General features: G+C 37.9%; 1 protein-coding gene across 2 annotated transcripts in view; it reads left to right on the forward strand.

The window, feature by feature from the left end:
* The window catches only part of TSC22D1 (TSC22 domain family member 1), a 133,185-nt gene that overhangs the window by 85,686 nt on the left and 29,195 nt on the right, over positions 1-18,304 (forward strand). The window contains exon 1 of one of the 2 annotated variants that reach the window (XM_045477070.1): positions 8,452-8,473. The exons of the other annotated variant lie outside the window; for it this stretch is intronic. The gene's annotated coding sequence lies outside the window, so the exon portion shown is untranslated. Of the gene's footprint in view, positions 1-8,451; positions 8,474-18,304 lie in introns of those variants that run through there. 2 annotated transcript variants of the gene reach the window in all.

The following is an 18,304-nucleotide window of genomic DNA, read 5'->3' on the forward strand; positions in this document are numbered from 1 at the left end:
TATTCAGCCTGCAAGGTACGGATGAGGGGTGTGTGGTGGTAAATGATAAAATGTTGTTCCTGAGCTTGGGGGGTGCTGGCAAATGTGTGAATGAACGAATGAAAAGTCTCCATCACAGTTATGATGCTAACTAAAACTAGTGTTCTTATCACATCCTAATATAAATTTCTGTGTATCATTATAAATAACTAATTCCTTCCTGTGTGCCCTGGGACTTCGCTTCATCAGGATATAGCATGTCCTGTTCTGTTTAATTTTTGACTCTTGCATAAGCTGCCAGCCCTACCCAAGTCCTCAGTCATTTGGCCTCTGTCTTCGGCACTGTTGCCTGTTACTTCCCGCATCCTCTTCCCGTGGCTTCAGTGTGCCATTTACTCCTGGTCTCCTCTCTCTGGACCGTCTCCTTTTTGGTCTCATTTACTGTTTGTTTGTTGGTTTCTTCCCAGCCCTCTGAAATGTTGGTGTTTCTTTAGAGTCTATCATTTGCCTTTCCTCCTTTTTACTCTATAGGTTTTCTCTGCATGCCAGGGACCTCACCCATATGCTGATGGTTGGTGCCTCCATCTGAGTTTTCTCTATGGCACCTGAATTCAGAGACTTATAGTGCCAGGGGAAGAGGGCATGGGCTTTAGCCCCTCATAATCTCCATCACCTGTTAACACATTAAAGCTTCCCTAAGCAAACATACAATCTGTGCAAAAACAAAACAAAATCTGGGGCGTTTGGGTGGCTCAGTCGGTTGAGCGTCCGACTTCAGCTCAGGTCATGATCTCGCGTTTTGTGGGTTTGAGCCCCGCGTCGGGCTCTGCTGACAGCTCAGAGCCTGGAGCCTGTTTCAGATTCTGTGTCTCCCTTTCTCTGTCCCTCCCCTGCTTGTGCTCTGTCTCTCTCTGTCTCAAAAGTAAATAAACATTAAAAAAAAACTTAGATAAAAGTAGTATATTTGGTATGGAAACTCAACCTCAAGAAGTGTCTCCTAATCCTTTTTGCCCCTGAACTACCCCTTTATAGAAATTCTGGAGCTGACCGTGATTGCCCTCAATTTTCCTGTGAGCGTGTTTACTTGTATGTAGCACCCAAACTGGGCTCCTCATTTATCACTCCTTTCAAACAATATTCTGCCATGGTTAGCAGTAACAAGATTGTACTCTGTATCATAAGCCCAAACCCCCACATCATCCTCAACTCTGCTGTTCCCTTATTTTTTTAATGTTTATATATTTTGAGAGAGAGCGTGAGCAGGGGAGGGGCAGAGAGAGAGGAAGAGAGAGAATCCCACGTAGACTCTGCACTGTCAGCTCAGAGCCGGATGTGGGGCTTGATCCTGTGACCCACGAGATCATGACCTGAGAGGAAACCAAGAGTCAGATGCTCAACCAACTGAGCCACCCAGGTGCCCCTGCTTCTCCCTTAACTGCCTTGGGATTACTACTGCCTTAATTTCTTTCATCTATGATGGAATGTGATTCATTGTATCATAATTATTTGATTAGTGTCTGTTTCTTTCACTAAAATTTTTATGTTCCAACTATCTACCATAATTTTTGTATGGTAGTAAATGCCCAACTAGTCATTTTATTGTCTCAAAAAAGTCAAGCACTCAAAAACAATAGGTCTTCTCACCTTCCTTTAAAAAAAATTCTATATTGGTGAATGTTAAATTAATGTTATTTTAAAGTGAAATATTATAAGATCTTATTCTTAAGTTTCTCAAAAGAAAGTTTTTTTTTTTTTTTTTTTATCTGCCATCAATACATTTTGGAACTCCTACACTCTAATCCTTCATTTTTAAAAATGAAGTCCAAATTTCCTTTCTGTTAGTCCTATTATGGATCCAGTTTTTTTAATTTAATATTTCTCAGTATTATTTTTGTTCATCCCATGCTCTCAAATGGTGGTTTGCTAGTTACATTTTTGTTAAATGTATATAACTGTGCCTTCCATTTGTTGTCGTTATTGAAATAAATTGTTCTCATTACATAGTAGTATTTTCAGGACCAGTCTAGAGGTATAGACTTAGTCCATTTCAGTCCTAAATAAATAACAAGAGAGAGGACAGTGCGTCCCAAATTCTAAATGGTAACAACTTAGGTAGGTGGGCTTTCCAATGGTTTTAGTATCAAGAGAAATATTAAGGTAATCAAAACTTAAATTTTTAGGTAACTAATTGCTGTAACCTTCTAACCTTATTTTTACCTTCTGAGATGATTCTGGCTTGATGACTCAGGGTCAGCATTGGGATGAGGAATTATCTCATATGATGGCTACTATCTAATTTTTCTTATTAGGCTGAAACTATCTCTTCATGAGACTGCGTTCGGCTGGTAACATCTTGCTCTTTTAATTTAGTTACTTTTAATCTCTGAATCATGTTTTAGGAATTGTATGATAGATAAGAGTCAGTAATTCTCTAGCAAGACCTAAGAAACAGTATATTTCTTTGGCATAGGGGGCTTTATGAACGTTTTTTTAAACTGTTCAACTAGTCTTTGAGTTACTAGACTATGTACTGAAGGTTAGGGTTGCTGATTCTAGATACCTAGGTGTATTTTCCATTCATTTATGGTTCGTCTACTGGTGTTCCATTGCACTGCTTATGGAGCCATGTATGGCAGAGCGAGAAGGCTTAATTTCTTTTTTTTAAAGCTTTTATTTTAAATTCAGTAGTTAACATACAGTGTTATATTAGTTTCAGGGTACAAAATAGTAATTTAACACTTACATTTTATAATTATAATGTATACACCCAGTGCTTATCATGACAAGTGCACTCCTTAATCCCCATCACCTATTTCACTCATCCTCCCACCCACCTTCCCTCTGGTTAACCATCAGTTCTCTGTAGTTAAGGGTCTGTTTCTTGGTTTGCCTCCCTCTCTCTCCCTCTCTCTCTCTGTCTCTGTCTCTCTTTTTCCCTATGCTTGTTTTGTTCTTAAATTCCACAAATGATGAAATTTATATGAAATACTATATGTATTTGTCTTTCTCTGACTGACTTGCTTCACTTAGCATAATACACTCTAGCTCCATCCATGTTGTTGCAAATATCAAGATTATATATATTTTTTAAATGTTTATTTTTGAGACAGAGACAGAGCATGAGTGGGGGAGGGGCAGAGAGAGAGGGAGACACAGAATCCAAAGTAGGCTCCAGGCTCTGAGCTGTCAGCACAGACAGACCCACTGTGAGTCTTGAACTCATTACCTGTGAGATCATGACCTGAGCCGAAGTCAGACGCTCAACCAACTGAGCCACCCAGGTGCCCCAAGATTCCATTTTTTTTTAATGGCCGAGTAATATTCCAGTGTGTGTGTGTGTGTGTGTGTGTGTGTGTGTGTGTATACGTACATACATACATACCACATCTTTATCCATTCATCAATGAACACATGGGCTATTTTCATAATTTGGCTACTGTAGAAAGTGCTGCTATAAACATTGAGGTGCATGTATCCCATTGAATTAGTATTTTTGTATCCTTTGGGTAAATACCTCGTAGTGCAATTGCTGGATCATAGGGTAGTTCTATTTTTGTTTTTAAAGTTTACTTATTTATTTTGGGAGAGAGAAAGAGAGAGAATCCCAAGTAGGGTCTGTGCTGTCAGCGCAGAACCCAAAACAGGGCTCGATCTCACAAATTGCAAGATTATGACCTGAGCTGAGATCAAGAATCAGACGCCTTACTGACTGAGCCACCCAGGCGTCCTAGGGGGTAGTTCTAATTTTAAGCTTCTGAGGACACTCCATACTGTTTTCCTGAGTGGCTGCCCCAGTTTGAGTTCCCACCAACAGTGCAAGAGGACTCCCCTTTCTCCACATCTTTGCCAACACCTGTTGTTTCATGTATTGTTGATTTTAGCCATTCTGACAGGTGTGAGGTGGTATCTCCTTGTGGTTTTGATTTGTGTTTCCCTGATGATGAGTGATGCTGAGCATCTTTTCATGTGTCTGTTGGCCATCTGTATGTCTTCTTTGGAAAAATGTCTTTTCATGTCCTCTGCTTATTTTTTAATTGGATTATTCATTTTTGGGGTGTTGAGTTTTATAAGTTCTTTATATATTTTGGATAGTAACCCTCTATCAGATACGTCATTTGCAAATTTCTTCTCCCATTCCTTAGGTTGCCTTTTAGTTTTGTTGATTATTTCCTTTTATGTGCAGAAGCTTTTTATTTTGATGAAGTCCCAATGGTTTATTTTATTTTTGCTTTGGTTTCCCTTGCCTCAGGAGATGTATCCAGAAAGAGGTTATTGCCTATGATCTCTTCTAGGATTTTTATGGTTTTGGGTTTCACATTTAGGTCTTTAGTCCATTTTGAATTTATTTTTGTGTTCGGTGTAAAAAAGCAGTCCAGTTTCATTCTTTTGCATGTTGCTGTCCAAGTTTCCCAGCACCATTTGCTGAAAAGACTTTTCCCCAATGGATATTCTTTCCTGCTTTGTCGAAGATTAATTGACTATACACTTGTGGGTTCATTTCTGGGTTTTCTATTCCATCTCATTGATCTTTGTGACTGTTTTTGTGCCAGTACCATATTGTTTGGTCACTATAGTTTTGGGGCTTTAATCTTTGGTGTTGGAGGGCCTGACTGAAAATCTGTATACACACATAGCACATATTCATCGATCTTGTTGGTAGTTCACTGCCTGAGTCCCTGCCTCGCGCTGTTTATAAAGATTATTAGCGTCCGTGTGTGCCTACTGGGCTCTCTTGCTGGGTGGTGTGCACAGCAGGAGGGACTAGGTACCGTGGTGGAGTGTGGGAAACAAACTAAGCATGAGTTTTCCATAAATGGTTCGATGCTAGCTTATGTTTTGGAATGTGTTATACATTGACCGTCATTGCCTTATATTAATTACATAAAGAATTGTTGTTAAAAATGTGAAGAAATTAATACCCCATTATATTACTTTTTTCAAAACTTGAGCAATCCTGTTTGTTTCTTGTAGAGGCAATAGAGCATGTACATTCTGGCACCAGGCTGCCAGATTCCCAGCCTGACCCAAAGAGTTACTAACTGATGCCTCGAACTTGGGCATATTGCTTAGTCTTTCTGTGCATGGGTTTTCCTGGTAATAAGTGATAAAGTAAAATTATTGTGGGGATTACATGAGATAATATATATGTAAACTACTTAGAACAATGTGTGTAGTTCAAGAGTGGTAATATTATTGTTTATATATTTTTGTGCAGAAAACATTTGAAATGAAAGTAAATTTTAGTCTATCTTCAAACTTATAACTTCTGGAATCTTCTGGCATCTCCAAAAGAATGTTGTGATTTAACTATTTAAGCATTAAGCAATTCAAAGTAGTTCAAAAAAGTTTTGTTCACAAGGAATCTGGTGAAATTATTTTACCTTTTACATAGGACTTTACTTTAAAATAAGAAAATACTTGCTGTTTTCTCCATGGTTTATTCTTTACTCTTTTAATTTTTTTTTTTTTTTAATGTTTATTTTTCAGAGAGACAGAGACAGAGACAGTGTAAGTGGGGGAGGGGCAGAGAGCAAGGGAGACAGAGGATCCAAAGCTGGCTCGGTGCTGATAGCAGTGAGAGTGATGTGGGGCTTGAACTCATGAGCCTGTGGGGCTCAAACTCATGAACCGGGAGATAATGACCTGAGCCAAAGTCAGACGCTTAACCGACTGAGCCACCCAAGTGCCCCTCCTTTCTCTCTTTTAAACACATCTGACTTACAGGCAGTGTGTCAGGCCCTGGGGATAGGACAGTGAGAAAAAAGCACACGTGGAATAAGGGAGTCAGGCTGTCTTACCTTTAATCACACAGGTAATTAAATTATATGAAGCAGGAGTCTTTAGATCTATGAGAGTGTTTGACAGGGAGAACTCACTGGGTCTAAGCGTTGAGGAAAGGCTCACTTTAAGAAGGAACATATGGGGCGCCTGGGTGGCTCAGTCAGTTAAGCGTCCGACTTCATCTCAGGTCACGATCTCGCAGTCTGTGAGTTCGAGCCCCGCGTCAGGCTCTGGGCTGATGGCTCAGAACCTGGAACCTGCTTCAGATTCTGTGTCTCCCTCTCTCTCTGCCCCTCCCCCATTCATGCTCTGTCTCTCTCTGTCTCAAAAATAAATAAACATTAAAAAGAAAATTTTTTAAAAAGAAGGAACTTACATTGAGATCCAAAGAATGATCGATGGCGTTAACTGGAAAAGGCACGGACATGGCAGGGTGCGCATTGCTGACAGAGACAGAAAGGAGCCATTATTATATATGGAGAATGTGTATTAAAAAAAAATAATTCTGGGACGCCTGGGTGGCTCAGTCTGTTAAGCATCCAACTCTTGATTTCGGGTCAGGTCATGATCTCCCACATCGTTAGATCGAACCTTGCATTGGGCTCTGTGCTGACAGTGCAGAGCCTGCTTGGGATTCTCTCTCCTTCTCTCTCTGCCTCTTCCCCACTCTCTCTCTCAAAATAAATAAATAAACTTAAAAAAATTCTTATTTTTTGCAGTGGTAATATCTTCCTGTTAAATATATTATTTAAACATAAATCCTAATTACTAAATATAGAGAAATCATAAAATCATAAAATTTGACTCAAAATTAACTATGATTTTAAAAATAAAGATTGACTTCAAGTGTAAGATATTTATTTTTGATAATCCAAGGGTCAGATCATGCAGTCTATGAATAATCCTCACCATTTTTTTAAAAATAGAGCACATTATTTCTGTTTTTGTATATTGGCACCATTTATTAGATGATAATCAACAAAAGGAAGAGAACTATTTTATTTTTCTAAGTGTACTGCAAACCACAAGTATTTTTTATTTTTTGACTGATTTAGAATGAACTACTCTTGTCATAATTCTGATGTATTTTTTTCTTGGAAATAACTTACATGAGTTCTACAGTTTGTCTATAGTTAAAGCACAATGTTAAATAGACTTTTAGTAAAAATACGTGATATACATATGCTGTCAACAATCACATTTCAATTTATTTATTTATTTTTTTTTAGCAACTACATATCCCTTATGACTTAAACATTATTTGTTTAGAATATTAGTTTTAACGACTGCATAATCCGACTGTGGCAGTGGCCTCCACCTGCTAGTGTGGGGTAACTGTCCCTCTCCTAAGTATTTTTGGGGGAGTTCAAAAGACTATCTCACATGGGTTCCCGCAGCTATCTGGTGTCAAACACATGGTATCGTTACAATTCTCTTCTGGCCACCGGCTAAGGTTCTGTCGTGGTCACTGGGCGGCGCCACTTTGGGCGGATTGTGTTGTGGATCCTGCTCGTAGCCACTGCAGGGGCAGCTGGACTGGGTCACTGCATGACGCGTAGGGCTCGCAGGTGAAGCTGTCAACTCTGCAGATCTTGTTTGTGAGAAGACTTTTCACTGTTGCTCTAATTTTATTTCATGGCAATATAGGACTATTAGAGTTCATAGGTCTTCATCAGACTATTTCAGTAGATTGTATTTTTCTAACAGTTTGTTCTTTTAATCTGTATCTTTTAAATTATGGTTATATGCCTTTTTCGTTCCTAATATTGCTTCTCTCTGCCTTCCCTCTTTACCATCCTGGAGGTTTCACGGTTTATTTTTATAGTCTTTTCCACAGAGCCGATATTTGGCCTCGGTCTTACATGTGTGTTTCCTGTTTTAATAGCTTTTGCTGTTACTTTTATTATCTCTTTTCCTGTATTTTGGCTTACTTTGCTGGGGGTCCCCCCACCCACAGTTTTCTTGATAAAGCCTTATCTCACTATTCTTTAGCCTTTATTCTAATGCTCAAGATTGTACATTTTCCTTACGTGTTACTTTAGTTGCATCCTGAAGTTTTGATATATACTGTATTTGTTATTGTTCATTTTAATCTCATGATTAGAAAAGATGTCTGTGTGATGTTGACTCCTTTGTATCATATTTTTCTATTACACATTTTCCTTTATTTTCTAAAGTTTAAGCTGTCTTTAAAAAGATCGAACTGGCACATTTACTTGCATACATTTTCTGTTTCATGAAATTTATATCATTTTGCTTTTATTATTGCCATTTACCTTTTAAAAATTTATTTAATGTTCCGAATCCTCATTATTGTTTTTTTTTTCTCCCCATACAAACATTTTCAAAAGCTGAAAAATCCCCTCCTAGATTCTTCTGCCTTTTTGGATCAAGGAGAAATGATCAATAGAGGCCATGTGCTATTGACTTGTTACAGGCTAAGAAAACCTGAAGAAAATCTCCTAAGTCCTTTTAAATCTCAGAAACCTAGCAAATCACTATATGCATAGTATTTTTGTTCTCTCTGAAGCAGTGAATCACTATAAATGAATGGGGCCACCGCCCCTTTAAGTAGAAACTGCCTTGAGGGGCCCTGGAACTTTGGGACTCCTTCCTGCTGTGCTGGGGCCACAGGAGTGTCAGTTGGCCCCTGGAGAGCCACCATGGTGTGCCCATCTTGAAACTCACTCTGTAGCCTAGTGCTAGACCTGCTGTGAGTAGTAGTTGTGGAAGGAGTTGCCCCCCTGTGGTCCTCCGCAGGCTGTATTACCTTGAAAGGTGGTTGGCTCCTCAGTACCCATCCTGGAGGGTGAAATTAGGCTCAGTTCAGTCATTTGGGTCCCCACCCCCACTTGAGACATTTTAAAAGCTATTTTTAAAAGCCACTTGGAAGATTATTTGGGGATTATGAAGGGAGGAATTTTTTGCCTTCAGGTGCAAACAGAGACGAATTGTACAGAGTTCTGTTTTAGTTTATGACTTTTAAAAATTTAGTTGGGTAACAACTTTTTAATTTGTTTCATTCTCCGAGTGAAGCCATTACGAGTTGACTTAAAATTGTAGATGATTTAGAATTTTATAGTGAGTTTTTCTGTCAGACAATATTAACTTCATTTATCTATGCTTGAAAATGATGCCAGCCATCCTTCAGAATGTTTTCAAAATAGAGGTCTTTAAATGTATGTGTAAAGCTGCCATTGCAATGGTTCTTTTGAAATGAATTTTTGTGAGTGTTTTTTAGAGCTGGCAAGTTCTAACTTCCTGTTTTAGTGTGTATATAGATGTATACACACACATATGTGTATATATTCATAAGTATATCTATATCCCGTATGTGTATACTGTTTTTATCTACTGTATCTGTAGCTGAAATAAACTGACTTGAATCTGGTGGAAGTACCCATCCACTTGCACAGTTCTACGTAAATGTAAGATACTTGAGAGTAGTTGGTATTAATTTTTTCAGTTAAGAATTAATGTAGAATTACATTTTAAAAACCATTTAAATTTCAAAATAAGCTGTTAACTGGCTTAAAATTAGAGAAAATACTTCTAGGAATTTTGCAGTTAGCTTACCATCAAAAGACATAGATTATATAGTTAGTTTTATTTAAAGAGAGGTGAATCAAAAGGATAATGGACAAATAAACTTTTAAGTCTTGTGATTAAATCTGTAGATTCATGAATACTAACAGTTCGAAGAAAGGATATTGATTTTAGAGCTGAAATTGCAAATGGGAAGTTTTCTGCTTAGCATAAATGAAAATTCTTGAATATTAAAGGAGAAATAAGCTTTTTTCCTAAATTAACCCTTGCATGGGATGGCAAATTTATCTAATTATTTTTAGTAAAAAATTGATTCACTTATTAATTCTAATTTATTTTGATTAATGGGTTCCTGAAACGTTTGTAAACTTTCTAACAAAGTCATCACATTACTTTAGAGCACTAAGTGGGCTAAGAGATCATTTAATATCTGATTACTAATGGTCAAATAATATTTGTTTTTGTAATAATACAGATGCAGATGGAAAGATTGTTGTTGTTTTTTTTTAATTTTTTAAAGTTTATTTATTCACTCAGAGAGAAAGAGAATGCACACAAGCAGGGGAGAGGCAGAGAGAGAGGGAGAGAGAATCCAAGCAGGCTCTGCACTGTCTGTGCAAAGCCCAATGTGGGGCTTGAACTAACATAACACACCATGAGATCGTGACCTGAGCCAAAGTCAGATGCTTAACCGACTGGTCCACCCAGGCGCCCTGGAAAGAGTGTTTTTTAAAAAAGAAAACATTGAAAGAATTTAGATTTTAGTTGTCGACAAATAGACAGTGGGAGGTTATTGTTTAAGATGTAATGTTTTTATAGCTGGCTTGTGATGATTTTAAAAAGACACTTCTGTGAAACCAAACAGAACTTATGATTCACAAATAAATATCCCACTGAAATTAATGGTTAGTTGAAATTATTTTGGCTATAAAGGATACATTTCACCTCAGTTACAGCATTATGTAATCTTATTTGCCTACCTTTTTTGTGATATTAACTGCCTTCCTTATGATTGGCTTTAAAAGTAACTTAATACTCTGTAAGTGCTCTTACATGTATTGTCTCATTTTGATCCTTGGCATGACTTGTGAGGGAGGTAAGGCAAGTATTTTTATCCTTATTTTACAAGTGAAGAAATTGAAGTCAAGAGGTAGCTGCTTAAGGAGAATAGGTCCCAGTCTTTTAGCTCCTGAGTTTATACTTTTTTATATATGTTTAGTACATGTAAAGTATGCTCAATAAATACTTGTTGGATGAATTAGCATAAAGAGTTTTCATCAAAAAAGCAATAGATACTGATTAAAGATTTAACTAGAAATCTTTTTTTTTTTTTAAACTGGAAATCTTTTTAATAAACTGATATATTTTATTGGCAATTTAAAATCTGATCATAGACTTGGTCTGAAGCAAGAAGGTTTTCTAAAGAAGTTTATGTCCAATTTTAGGGACATGTAGGGAGAAAATTAAGAAAAGCTGTTTATTTTATCATGAAAGCTAAAAGGGGAAAAGGGGTAAAGGAAGGGCTATGATAGAACTTTAAAAGGGGGTGCTTTTGTCAAAACAATGGAATTTAAAGCAAATGGACTTGCAAATATTTGTTTCTTGAATTTTCTTTAATCTTCTATCTTTCTGAGTTTACTTACAGAATTTATAGGTAATACTGATATCTTTGTTTCTCCTGTAGCCATTTGGTGGATTATTCGGACTTGTGGACAGAAAAGATAAAACATGGTGGAAATATTTATTTGCTTAATATTTGATGGTTTCACTATCCTTGATAAAACTTGTTGTTTTTTAACTTCTTTTATTAATGCTAATTTCAGCTCTTGTATTATAAGACTTTATACTACAAACACTTAGCAAAGCTGCCTAGTTAAATGTGGAGCTTATTTGGAGAATGATTTTGAACATGGAAGGAAGGGGCAAAAATAGATAACCTCAAAACAAAGTTAGCTGCCTTTGTTCCCAAATTCCATTATACTTTCTACATACTTATCTTGAAATACTTAGCAGTAGACCATCTCTTTGTGTCTCTCTTACTAAAATACAGATTTTTTGAGGGTATAGATTATGACTTTATGTTTTTTGTCAGGTAAGAATGAAACCAGGTATTTTTTGAATGGATGAGAAGAGAAAAATCAGATATGCCAGTGGTTATGAGTATCTGAGAGGTTAATACCAGCATGCACGGCAAAAAAAATCCTGCTTTATATGAAAAAAGAGGAGGTTGTGAGATAAAAGAGATGACCGGCATCTGTCAAAGAAGTGAATTCAAATGATGCTGTATGCAGATCACAAAAATGGCAGTAGTTGCCCTTGGCTCTTCCCTGAAAGTTTCAACGGTATAAATGCTGTCTAGAGTCATCGTTAACAGAAAAAAAATTAGCCAAAAGATCTGATTATCTTTTCAGAAACATTTTAGCAGATATTCTATTTTTATCTATATAAATGTCTATTCTGTTGGATATGGTGGTGGGGCACTGAAGCAGGCAGGCCCTGCCACTCATGGCAGGTTATATGTCCTCTAAGCCTCTTACCTTATTGGTAAGCTGGGGATAATAATACTACTTCCTTCACAAGGTTAACATGAGGATTGTTAAATAGGATAGATCAGGTAAAGTACATAGCACACATTTACAGGAAGCTGTCAGTGAAATGTTAGTTATTACAATAAGCAACAGTCAACAGTTTTTGAGCTACATAAATAGAATTTCATCTGATTCAACCTAATATTCCTGTCATGTTTTTCTGTAATTTTGTTCAGATTTTCACAGAATAAACTTCCAACCCTTTATATGTCAAAAGAGACTAGTTTTCACTTAATAGTTTTCTGAAAGGAATGAATTATTTTAGATGGTGCTGTGAAAATGTCAGTGGTCCCACATTTTTATCCACTATTTTAAAACTAACCTTATTTATGTCAACATGATGTTAAGAAACTTAATTCTTTATTTGCACTCATTGAGGAGTCTGAACAATGTAAGAATTATATATGTAGTAAAGGTACTGGAGAAATTTACTACATATATTCTGACTTCATAGTTTAAAGTTGATCAAACAATGCTGTGTCCGTGGCGGTAAAAATTTTGCAGTTCCATCTATATAACATGATGGTTTTTTAACTACCAAAAAAGAAAAGCATGATCCATAATGGCTACAAAATATTTGCTGAGAATTCTAAGTGTTCACGATTGCATTTCTACTTCTTATACATACTTGAAGAGAGAATTTAGTTTTGACCTTAGAAACAATTTCTTTAAGTCAAACATTGACAATTTAATAGATTTCAATATATTTCAGGGAACATTAAATCAATATTTAAGATTTTAAAATAATTGTTATGTTATTTTGATTAACGTTTTTTGAAATAAGCACATTAAAAAGAAATCAAAATTTGTTTTCAAGTACGAAGTGGTGAAGTGATTTTGAATGGGTACCACAAGGTGGCAGGATTGCATTTTTGTAGATTCTTTTTGCTTTGATGTACTGCAAACCCTTGGTTATCTAACATCAGAAGTTTTCCATGTGACTAACTAGTAAGCATTTTATATACCAGAGCTTTTAAACTTTAACTTTTCTGGTGGAAAACTTTCTAAACTACATTCCATGCTTTCCTGAATTCGTAAGCAGAAGAATAAAACGTAGCCTTTATCAGTGAGCCATTTGAATTCCAGTTATTGGATGGTGTTAAGATGAGGTGATAGCTAAAGGTGGTGTGGAGGAGATGCGGACTGGTCCCAGCAGAGACTGGATTTTGTGCTCTGAAAAGTTGTGCCTGACGTCAGCTTGCTTTTGGCTTCTCAGCGTTTTTCCTATTAAAGTGAAATGAATCATGTCAAGTGCCAGACCCTGGCGTGGTAAAACATGATTGTTTTGTGCAAAATGAAATAGCAAATGAAGGCAGACATTGCCTTCTTCTAGGGGGGGTTGTAACAGGTTGTTTGAGAAAAGGAAAATAAACAGCGAGGCCTTAAAAATTAGTCATCAGTGGCCCCGCTGGCAAAGGTAGCCCCAAACAGTGAGGAATAGGATTCTGTAGTTATGAGCAATATTAAAAACCAATGTAACTGCTTATGTAGCAACTTTAAGAAATTTTTCTTATAATTTAGACTCTGAACTGTTTATAATTTTTACGAATGAGGTAACATCGATTACAAAAGATGTGTCTAGGCATCGGTGCATTTCCCTGGTAACTCTTCTTTTTTTCTGATCTAGTTATTGGAGAGCTCTTCCAAGGCAGTTCGTGTCTTTGTTGGTGATACAATAAGCACTGGGTAAAATCTTCAATCCCTTGGACTTCTCAGTTCCTTTCTGGATGCTGCTTTTTGCCAGAGGCTTTCTCTCCCCTCCCGTGTACTTCCAGGTCTGGAGTTGTTCTGTGAGTCTGTTACAAAAGACTGGACTATGGAGAGGTTTTCTTCTGGATTTCTTTCCTTCATTAATTATTTGCATATTTTTTGAATCTTTTAAAAGAGATTACATAGAGAATTCCTTGGATTAAATATCAGAACGAATTACTTGGACCTCATGTAAGCACTAAGAAAGCAGTAGCTGAGCTCTACTGAGTAAGGGGAAAGGAAGAGAACGTGGTCTCTAATAACAGCCCTGTGTTTCTCTGACTCTCTCAAATGTTCATCTATCTGCCTGCCCCGTTTCCGCTCTCCAGAGTGATTATCACCTTATGGAGGGTTGTGTTTTTTGCCTTCATCTTTCATTCAGCCCTTCTGGGGTAACCAGAGACCTCTTACAAGCGCTCCAGAGAAGCCTCGGAACTGACTAATAAATTAGCTTCACCTGAAAATGGATATTAGCGCATAGACACTTGATCCTTCTCAGTTCTCCTTCGTAGTAACAACTTGTTTCTTTTTAAACTTATAGTAGATGAAGAAGTAGATGTATCAAGACTAAAATATATATGGTTAAATTGCCCTAGCTTGTAATTTTAGTATGTATGCATTTTCTTCCTGGCAAGGTACTGTATGTTTTAAAGTAAAAATAATCTTATTCAAGATTTGTGAACTGGTTTTGTGGATTATATAAAAGATTCATGCTTTAAGAACAGGCCGACCCCTCCCTGTGGCCTTGGGGCAGTTTTGGTGTAATTGTACACTCTGAAACTCAATTAACTCTAACTTTGAGATTACCTGAAAGATCTGGTGCAAGAACTCAGCCAAGTTCACATCCTTCGACGTGCTCTGCAAAACGTTTACGTATTAGCAAGCAGCTCATCTGAGGCTGTACCAAGTTTGAACATTTAACGGTAAGATAGTTTGAATCTCACTAAAGGGATTTAAAGAATTAGCCCACAATTTAAGTATTTTTCTCATCCTAAATGTGGTTTTCAGATCTATTTAATTCTTGTTTTGATGAAGGAATTTGGGCTTTTAAAATAAGGCATTGTGGTTTAATTTTTTTAAAAAGAAGTTCGAGTTGGTTAAGGGGCAGTTGGTTGCAGACCAGAATGCCAAGCTAAAGGGTGGGGTTTTATCCTATAGGTAGTGTGTAATCATTAGAGGACTCCTAAGCGAATGGGTGATGGGCAAGAAAGGAAAGAAAATTTTAAGAAATTAGCCTGGAAGGCAGTATACAGGATGAATTTGTTTGGATCTGGCTGAATAGAGATTGGGGCCAGGTTAACCAGATGATATGGCAATAATCTGGAAGTCTTAACGATATGGGTCCGGATTAGGATGATGGCAGTAGGAATAGAAAAAGAAAAGGCAGAGATATTATCAGGGAAGAATTGATAAGACAGCAAATTGCTAAGTGTGTTCAAGAAGAAACTGTTATATAAAATTTCTATTTTTGTCAAAGGCAGAAGTCTTAGACATAAGCCCATCTTCTACGGGAAAACTATTTCTGTACATTTAGCATATTGCAAATTCTTCATAATAAAGGAGATAATGCTACTTGATTTAGAGCCCAACAATGAAAGATACTGTTGATTTTGAGCCTGATTTTGTAGCATGATACGGCTAAAAAAAGACTTTGAGAGATTATGGTGTAGTGCTTCTCAAATCCTGGCAGCTTCAAAATCACTTGGTGTGTTGGGGGTGGGCTAAGTGTTCTAGGGGGTTGCAGAATGTTGTGGGTAGGAGCACAGACTATATGTAGGTCTGTAGGCTTTGACCCTGGATCCACCCTTTGCCATGGACAAGTTATTTAACTTCTCTGCCCCAGTTACCCATTAGGGTCGTTGCAGGAAATCGAAGAAAACATACAAAGTGCTTAAGAGACTGCCTGACACCCTGGAAATGCTGACTAGATGGCAGCAACTATTGGTATTTGCTGGGTATATATCATTTCCTGCCTCTGGAGATTCCAGTCCACACCTGTGACATTGGACTCAGGGATCTGTATTTTCATAATATCCCTTCCTGTGACTGATCACCAGGTGTGAGAACTTGTTGCAACTTGCTTTTCTACCTCCATAAAATAGGACTGGATTTAAACCACTCTGTGCATTTTTTTTATCCTTTATTTTGACATTCCAAACATGGCCATGTTTGTAAATAGTATGTGTTACTATTGTAGCATGCTCTATCAGGAACTCCTTTTGAATAGTTGACCTAAATCCCCCTGGAAATTCCTCCGAGCCTCCCCCTACCCCCGTTTCTCCCCACTTTGTCGCCCCAGTGGAGTTGAGGCTCCTAGCCCTTATGTTCCGGCCCTATGCGCTGCCTCTCCCAGAGATGGAGATCAGCGCTCCTTGGTCTTGGACTTCACGCTCCAGCTCTGCTTATTCCCCATCCTGCCTGTGCTGTCAGATAAATCTGTATACATTGTATTGGGGAAAACTAGTATGGTTAAAAACATACAGTACCTTGCTAGTCTTACTGACTAATTACAATTGCAGAGTTTTTAAATGCATAAATTATATCAGGTTTTTGTTTTTTTAAGTTCTTCTTAAGACCTATTCTCCAATCCTTTGATTATTGCTGGTTTAGTGGTTCTTAGCCCTGGCTTCGCATTGAATTCACCTGGGGAACTTTTAAAACCTAGCGGGACTGAGGACTCTCACTGATCGATTAAATCAGGATGGGCCTGAATATCTGTATTTGTGAAAAGCTTCCCAATCGACTCTAAGGTTCAGCCCAGGAAGAGGAGCGCTTTTAGGCCCAACTCCCCCCAACCGTCTCACCACAGTCTGGTCAGACAAAGGAGTGCTTAAGCCTTCTGAAGTGAATATAGCTTCCGGGGTCTGGCAAAGTATTTGGGGCAGGGAAAGAGAAAGGGTCTGTAAGCCTCTTCGTGTCCACCTGTCTCTGGGCTTTAGACCTTTGTAGATGCCATGCCCAGATTGTTCAAGGCCCTCTGTTACACTGTCTCCTAGAACTGTAAAATTTTCCTTAATAGTGCAGGCATTCCTTCTATGCCATGATATGTATATTCCTAAAAAACCTCATTTTGCGTGCAAAAAATAAGACAGCTTATGGAGAAAACAGAGTTGGGGCCAACCACTCAACACTTAGGCAGCTTTGTAACCAGAGCAGGGAGGGAACAAAAAATTGATACCAGCTCAATATAGCTGGAAGCTCTCATGGTAGATCTTAAAAATACACACAAAAAAGTAGAGTGAAATGCCAGCAATATTTTAATTAGAGCAGAGGCGGCAGGTGCTAAGATAACGCAGAAGAAATGAAGCTCTAAGCCAGTGGGGCTGTGGTGAGGCCGGTACAAGAGTCAGCTAAGCTGGCATAAGCTGAAAGCTGCACAGAGCTGGTGGGGGGAGCTCCTGGTGGAGGGCTTGCTTTTAAGTTTCATTAAATACAAATGAGAGGGCTCCTGCTGCTGCTATAGCGTGCTGAGGGCTTTTTCTTTTCTTGTTAAAGGTTGCGATTCACTGGATGTCATGGCTCCTCTTGTGTAGGAAAAACCCCTGTGAATCAACAAAATATTTGTGTTATCCTGACATCATATTTTCATTTACTAATCACTTATGAATTAATTTGCCTTCCAGAAACACATGCATGTTAAAGCAAAGTGGACTATATATCACAATTTGTAATCCCAGACTGCTCTGGCACACATCTTGAGTGAGGCCTGTCTTTCCCACTAGAATGTAAGCTCCCTGAGGTCAGGGACTGTGACTGTTTCAATTTCTGGTCCTTGCAGGCATTTGCTGAATGAATGAATGAATGAATGACTCGGGTAGAACTTTTCTAATGAAAGCGGTGGGAGCAACTAGAGATAGAAGCATCGAGTATGCTTTTGAAAAAATTTGAACTTGAAAGTGAATAAATAACCTTATAGAAAGTTTGGTAAGTAGAAGAAGAAATAACCTCTGGTCCTCTTCTGTAGTCATACTCTAATACTGTTATTATTACATGGCCTTTTGAAATATATATTCTGTTAGTTCTCTATTGTAACAAATCATCCTAAAATTGAGTGGCTTAAAACAGCAGCAAACATTATCTTACTCCGTTTCTAAGGGTCAGGAATGTGGGAGAGGCTTAGCTGGACAGTTCTCACTCGGGGTCTGTCATGAGGTTACAGTCAAGATGTCAGCCAGGGCTATAGCCATCTGAAGGCTTGGCACTGGGCTGGAGACTCCACTTCCGAGATGGCTCACTCACATGGGTGGCAAGTTGATGCTGGCTCTTGACAGGGTGCCCTTAAATCCCCTGCTACATGGAATTCTCCATAGGGCTGCATGAGGGTCTTCATGACATGGCACCTCGCTTCTCCCAGAGAGAATGATTGAAGAGAGAGTAAAGCAGAATCCTTGTGACTTAGTCTTAGAAATCCTACACCATCATTTGTGCAGTATTATTCTCAGGTGAGCACTATTTATTATAGGAAAGGACTTTACAAGGGTATGAAAACCAAGAGGGGTGGACGATTGGGGACCATCTTGAATGCTGGCTACTGCACATACGCATTCATGTTGATAGGTGTCATCATAGGTCATGGATAGTCTATTATCTTTTTGTTCCCTTAACATTAGATATGTATTTTCTATGTTGCTTAGTTTCTATTATTTTTTGTTGAATAACTC

This window comes from Leopardus geoffroyi, chromosome A1 (genome assembly GCF_018350155.1).
Source record: "Leopardus geoffroyi isolate Oge1 chromosome A1, O.geoffroyi_Oge1_pat1.0, whole genome shotgun sequence".
NCBI lineage: Eukaryota > Metazoa > Chordata > Mammalia > Carnivora > Felidae > Leopardus > Leopardus geoffroyi.